This window comes from Aptenodytes forsteri, unplaced genomic scaffold (genome assembly GCF_000699145.1).
Source record: "Aptenodytes forsteri isolate BGI_AS27 unplaced genomic scaffold, ASM69914v1 Scaffold9, whole genome shotgun sequence".
Classification (NCBI taxonomy): domain Eukaryota; kingdom Metazoa; phylum Chordata; class Aves; order Sphenisciformes; family Spheniscidae; genus Aptenodytes; species Aptenodytes forsteri.
In genome coordinates, this window is record NW_008796217.1 from 7,812,993 (window position 1) to 7,818,992 (window position 6,000).

Genomic DNA, 6,000 nt, shown 5'->3' on the forward strand with positions numbered 1-6,000 from the left:
TCACACAAGTCCTAAAATCCTGCAGGTAACCAACATGACAATTTTGGAAAAGTTGTCAATATAAAAGGGATTCTCAAAGTTGACTGATTTTTTAAACTATAAGTTACTTTAATCTACCCTTTAAATAGGGAAGAAAAGGCGATTCATTCTGCATAGCCTTTTTACTCCACTATAGTCTTTAAGCACTTAAAAGAAATGGTTTAAAAAAAAAAAAAAAAGAAATCCTTACCACTGTCTGTACTTTATCTTCCCCAAATGTTTCATATACATCAGTGCAATACACACACAGGATCAGGAGGCTCAAAAGAAAGGCACTGCAGCTTGTGAATTCAAAGAAGTAAAGTCCGCCACACTTGATACAATCCTCCACTATTTCTTCACAAATAACAGCCAGAAGAGAGAGAATCTGCAAAAAAATAACATGCTTGAGTTGGACAAGTCTCTAATATCTTCAGCAAATAGACGTCTCTGATATGACCATTAATAAAGACAGCTGTAAGGAAAATCCTCAATCTACAATGAACCCAGTAAAATTCTGCACTGTTTTCTTACAGGCAGAAATAATTATGTAGTGACACAGTTTACACTTACTGTTAAAGTTGGTCAATTAATTACACTCGGGTAAGCTGAGCACACACTGCCAAATACAGGCTTCTTGATTAGACAGTCAAGATTCCTGATTTGTAGTTTTGTGCAATTGCCAGTTGGAAGCAGACGAGGCAGGCAGCGTGGCGAGCACACATCCCGCTTAGAACAAGCAAAAATGCTATTGCTTGCTACTTACAACTGCACTTAATTTTAAATGCATTTGGGTTCAGGGTGGAGGAGGAAATTGGATGGCATTGACACAGTCAGCTACCTCCCTGAAAGTTCATAGTCGACGTTACCTCCCTTGATAAACTTCAGCGAAAGTGCACATAGCTAAAAGCTCACGTGCTTATGACCCAGTAACGACAGAAGCTCAGCTGTACTTGTAGGAGCCAAAACTTTAAACTATGTTTAAGCTATGTTGGACAGTGTTTAATCTATGCAGAAGCTTACGTTTACCTTCCTGCCACAGTATGTTTTGAGGAAAGAACATGAGTTAATTCCTGTACAGTCACCATACATCTGCTGCTGGATTTTCTACTATTTTATTGTACAAGAAAGAATATTGCTTTATTTAAATGTTCTCTCATTTTGGCCACTTCTTGCTAGTTTCCTTCATCCCATAAAGTTGACACAGGATTATAGATTGTTGTAGTAAGGAGTTCACCAAATTAAAACCATTAGTAGGAATCAGACTCGTTCATAAAATTGAGACTGATATAAGGATGATGACCCTATTTTTAATAAATGCCCATAATAATATATGGGCAATAATTCTTTAAAAAAAACCAACAACCACAAATTCTATTGCTAGCAACTGCAGCTGCTTCATCTGCGCCTTACTCTTGGAAAACAACCACCAGCCTTTGGTTTCAGTTTTCTGACAGTAAAAATAAGAACAGCAATTTAGCACGTGGGAACTGTAAATTCCCCCCGCTATGCCAGACCTCAGAAGGGCACTTCAAAGCATCATGTTTTGAATATCCTGCAATCACATAAAGTAAACACGATCTCAGAAAGGGAAAGAACCCGAGCTGGGAAACTGCAGTATTACTATCAGGCCTCCACATACTTCCCTTTTCTCCCTCAGCAGCTGGCAAGGCAAACTTCTCAGCAGCCCTTGCGCCTAAAACAGTGACTATGATGGCTGCCCGAGGAATGTTTTGAACTCTGAATTTCCAATTTTTAAGGGGTTTTTTTTTGCATTTCAAAAGATTTGCTTACAGCTGCATCCAATGACACTCAATTTCACATTTTTCACAAGGTCAGCTGAAGTGTGAGATATGTATAGTTCTAGTGCACTGAAAACGGAACACTATCACTTTCACCTGGGATGAAATAGAACAGAAAGGAAATAAACCTGCCCTTTAAAGAATTTTAAGCCCAGATAACCATATGACCTAAATAACTGAAAAAACCCTCTCCGTTGAGCATACAAACAAGTAGAAAAAAATCCCACTCAAAGAGTAGCCATAAAGGGTTCAGTGTCAAATAAATGAGATTTACCTACTGGAGTCCTATGTGGGACTTGTCCAAGTCAATATTCAATTTTTTATTAATAAGCTGAATAACAAAATAAAGTACATCATTAAAAAAGCTTTGGCTTGAAGAACTTTGATTAAAGTAGTGTATCAGCAGCACATTTATAAGCTGCCAGAGAGTTCTGCTTGGGTTTCTTAACTTGCTTCTTGATATCACTATGAGAAACAAGAGGCATTACTCTGTTGTCCTACTACAAAAAAAGAATAGTTTTAAATACCACTAAAAGAGTAGCTCCTAACTTCAGTTTATATAGTTACAGCTATATAACACAGCAAGAAGTTTTTTCTACTATTAGCCAGAAGATTATTGTCTCTATTATTCATCTGCATGTTAGTAACATCCCACTATTAGATACAGTATAAATACATGCCTTGCTTTAAACAAGCCAGGAGATTCCACATTTCATTCAGTTTCCCAAGAAGTGTTCTGCCAGAGATCCAGCTTCATCCATCAGCATTAGTCCTGGGATGAGTGCAGACCTCTGCAGGCTTACATGAAGCAGCCAAAGCTCCTTCTGTTTTGTTTTTCTATCTGCCTCCTCCACACTGATCCCATGGAGAATCCCTAGCAGCCGATGCTCAGAATATCACTACTGCTTTTGTTTGAGCCGTCAATAACAAGCGGAGAGGGGCAGCTCAGTAGTTCCTCATTTTCTTGAGAGCTAAACCTTCCAGGCAGATTTTCTTTCACCCTGAAGCCCAGGGTAACAGCTGAAGACGAAAGCAAGCAGCCACCGCCCCCTTCCTTCCCTCTTGCCCAGAGCCCTGCACCGCTGCAGATGCAATGCCGGTGTTGGTGGGGAGGCAGAGGTTACCCGGCAGGTAGGTCAGGGCACGGTTGAGAGCACGCACAGGCTGCAGAGAGGTGCATGGGGACACAGACAGGCTGGCACCGGGCTCACTGGTCCCTGCAGGAAAATCCACACCTCGCCATATGCATGCACTGCTTGCTTTCCTGCGTGCTGTAAAGGGAAAAGCATCGTTGGAGATGCAGTTTTTTACTTTTTTTTTTTTAAATTATTACTCCTATCTGTGCATATGTACACCAGAAATTAAACATCTTCATCTGTCCCTTACAGCAAGAAGTTATTCATTGATACTGACATTACTGTTGGAAGTTTCTACGCAAGTGTCAAGTTTCTAGATTTAGTAAGTGAAAGGCTCCAAAAGAATGCTATGAAAATAAAGCAGATCAATGAACTTTCCAAACAGGCCTGTGAAAATGCTCAGCAGTGGTATTCCCAGTACCAAATCTTCTGGTTCAGAGAGGTGCACGTATTAATTCTCTAAGTCTCCACAATCAAGGCTGCTATAGGAAGTCAACAGCTCAGAAAAAGAGCAGATGTTTAAGACTGAACGACAATTTTCCTTTCCAGTTAAGGGCATTTTTGTTAAAGTCAAACAATGCTTGATGGCAAGTATTTCTGCTTCAGATAAGAATTCATTTCTACCTCAATCTTGGCACAATATGTGCTGTGCCATTTACCTTTGTGCAGAATTTGAACCAGTCACGGACTAACAAAAACATTCCACCTATATAAAAAATAAAATAAAAAAATCTAGAAAACCCTGCAGTAAGCATGCCTCCCAGCATCCTTTTGGCAGTTACATTTTCCTTATTTCATTTGCCCAAAAAGCTTTAATAAGGCAGGCTAAGATTACAACGTATGCCATTATTAATCAGAAGAAAAGCATTTCTAAGGTCTAGAAACCAGTTTTCTGCAGGTGATTTCACAGGATTTTGTAAAATACTTGATCACTTCTATAATGAAGACAGCTGATTTTCTGAGCGCAATACCCTGTTTAGCAGTCCACACGAGTGATTATCAGTGCGTAATCCCAGTAACAACTGACAATCACTATTGTAACACAAGGCTAATAGATGTCAATGACCATCACCATCACTGGCATTTCCAAAAATCAAGACTTTCCCAAAACAGGAACATTCCTCTTACTGGAGATACTGAGGCTTCCACCTTCACTAATTTCTGGGGCTTGTTTAAAGTGTTTTGACCAAGAACTTCAAGATCTGTGTATTTTGGTAAAGGGAAACAAAAAGGGGAGGGAGGGGGGGAACTGCTGGAAATTAGGAGGGTGAATGATTATAATTCCATTTTCTTTTTCCTCTCATTGAAGGACAGGTACAGGACATAAACTGCTAATTCTTTAGGAGCGTATCAAGCAGCTATCCATCCTGTTTAGGATAATCATAATTTTCCTTTTTCCTACCTAGAAAGCTTTTTAAATAATGCCTCTGTTCAGGTAAACAGTTTAAGACTTTGGCACACCGGTAAATTTGCATATGTAATAGTGAACCTACTTATATAGATGATCTCCTTGTCTGGGAGCAACAGCCAGCAGATCTTGCTTTATTCATCTCCAGCAGATGAAGTAAAAGTTTATGTCCTATTATATTTATTTAAAGCACTCTTGGGTGTGATTTTTTTTTTTTAAACACTCTTAGAAAACATTATTTTTGGCAGCGTTACCGCTACCTTCAGCAGCACTCAAGAATGTTACGTTTATGGTTGAAGGTTTTTTTGACTGTGTGCAAGACAAAGTTTAAAAACCGAATGTCCTCTTTTCTGCAATACTGAAGTAATGAGAAAGGGTTGGAAATCACCTACAATTCCCGTGAGCATGAGACATCTGACTAAAAAGCCACTTTGTTGGCTGGAAAATGTACCCTGACACACATTTACAGTCAGCTGCCCTTTTCCACTGTTGGTTTCACTACCTCCCTACCAGTACGTAAGAACGATGCTCCTCGTGTGCTTATCAGCACAGCAGCACTGGCACGTTTCGGAAGAGCCCATGGCCGAGCGCAGAACAAACAGGAGTCTGAATCAGGCGCCCAACTGCTGAGTGCATTCAGAAATAACATTAAATGTAACAAAAAGCAAGCAGAATATAAGCCTTCTATTTCCTGGTGGGCACAGGACTGCCCAACGCGAAGTGGTGCACTGCGATGTCTCATAAAATAGGCCACCGTCAACACTGCCCATTTCTAGTGCAATTTTCTACCATGAGTCATAGGAGAAACGAGCGCCCTGATTTTAGCACGGACAGCGCAGTGTGATAAGCTTGCAAACGGGCTGCAGGGGCAGCAGGAGAGGGAGGTCCAGAGTCCATGACCCAGCAAGCCCTTCCCAGTTCTACTGCCCTACCCTGAGGTTCAACCAAAGGCTTCTACCTCCTGTTTTCATCCAACGCGGCCCCCAGAAGAAAATACTAAGTTTCCTGTGAGGTTTCCCTCTGATTTTAAACAGTAACGACAGCAGGCAGCTGAGCCACGCCAGCTGCAGCAACGAACCTTGGTTGCACAACACACACAACCATCAGATGTCAGCACCTGCTCCTGTAGCTAGAACATGAAAAAGGAACAAGCCTGTTACTTCCCCACCATAAAATAATCTGAACCTGTGGAGACAACGGTATTATAAGACACCACGTCTGCTTTCCATCTGAATCACAAGTCTGCGCAGCTTTAGCGACCAACAGCAAAGGGGGACTTTGCCTCTGCTACATCTCAGGTCAGGCTTTCTGGTGGAGCAAGCCCTTTCCTGACCAACAGAAGTAATTCCCCTAAAGCCTGTGTACAGCCACCTCCTCCAGCCTGCACTTTGCCAGCGAAGGCTTTAATTTTTAAGCGGCAGGGGACTGTCCTAAAGCCGGAGGTCATCATAAGACGCTCGTTTCTATACCAAAGCTGCACTTTTGGCAAGCAGCGGCACCTGTAAAGCACGCGGGCGACAGTCGCTGACACGGCGGGAGCGGCCCGCCCGGGGGCGCGGCACCCGCTGCTCACCCCCACCCCGCCGCCGCCGGCGCCCGGCCGGGCTCAGCCCCCCGCCCCCGCGCCCCGCCCCCT